The 1,019-nt window shown below is 41.3% G+C and overlaps 1 non-coding gene across 1 annotated transcript; it reads right to left on the bottom strand.

Annotated features, from left to right (window-relative positions):
• Nucleotides 1-282: 282 nt before the first annotated feature.
• LOC148581256 (small nucleolar RNA R71) lies at nucleotides 283-390 on the bottom strand. Its single transcript, XR_015896579.1, has one exon. It is a non-coding gene; the product is annotated as a small nucleolar RNA R71 (small nucleolar RNA).
• Nucleotides 391-1,019: the final 629 nt, after the last annotated feature.

Here is a 1,019-nt window from a genome sequence, read left to right as displayed (position 1 = left end):
GAGCTTAAGCCTCAATTAGTTTCTCTAATGCAACAGAATTGCAAGTTTCATGGACTTCCATTGGAAGATCCTCATCAGTTCTTAGCTGAATTCTTGCAAATCTGTGACACTGTCAAGACCAATGGGGTTGACCCTGAAGTCTACAGACTTATGCTCTTCCCTTTTGCTGTAAGAAACAGAGCTAGGACATGGTTGGACTCACAACCTAAAGAAAGCCTGAACTCTTGGGAAAAGCTAGTCAATGCCTTCTTGGCAAAGTTCTTTCCACCTCAAAATTTGAGTAAGCTTAGAGTGGAAGTCCAAACCTTCAGACAGAAGGAAGGTGAATCCCTCTATGAAGCTTGGGAAAGATACAAGCAATTGATCAGAAGGTGTCCTTCTGACATGCTTTCAGAATGGAGTATCATAGGTATATTCTATGATGGTCTGTCTGAACTATCCAAGATGTCATTGGATAGCTCTGCTGGAGGATCTCTTCATCTGAAGAAGACGCCTGCAGAAGCTCAGGAACTCAGTGAAATGGTTGCAAATAACCAATTCATGTACGCTTCTGAAAGGAATCCTGTGAATAATGGGACAACTCATAAGAAATGAGTTCTTGAGATTGATACTCTGAATGCCATATTGGCTCAAAATAAAATATTGACCCAACAAGTCAATATGATTTCTCAGAGTCTGTCTGGAATGCAAGCAGCAACAGGCAGTACTAAGGAAGCTTCCTCTGAAGAAGAAGCTTGTGATCCTGAGAACCCAGCAATGGAGGAGGTGAATTACATGGGAGAACCCTATGGAAACACCTATAATCCTTCATGGAGAAATCATCCAAATCTCTCATGGAAGGATCAACAGAGACCTCAACAAGGTTTCAACAACAATAATGGCGGGAGAAACAAGTTTAGCAATAGCAAGCCTTTTCCATCATCTTCTCAGCAACAGACAGATAATTCTAAGCAAAGCCACTCTGACTTAGCAACCATTGTCTCTGATCTAATCAAAACCACTCAAAGTTTCATGACTGA

Source organism: Arachis ipaensis, chromosome B10, assembly GCF_059453495.1.
Source record: "Arachis ipaensis isolate K30076 ecotype BB chromosome B10, ASM5945349v1, whole genome shotgun sequence".
Lineage (NCBI taxonomy): Eukaryota > Viridiplantae > Streptophyta > Magnoliopsida > Fabales > Fabaceae > Arachis > Arachis ipaensis.
The sequence above is the reverse complement of the archived record's forward strand: the minus strand, read 5'-3'. Positions and strand labels throughout refer to the sequence as shown.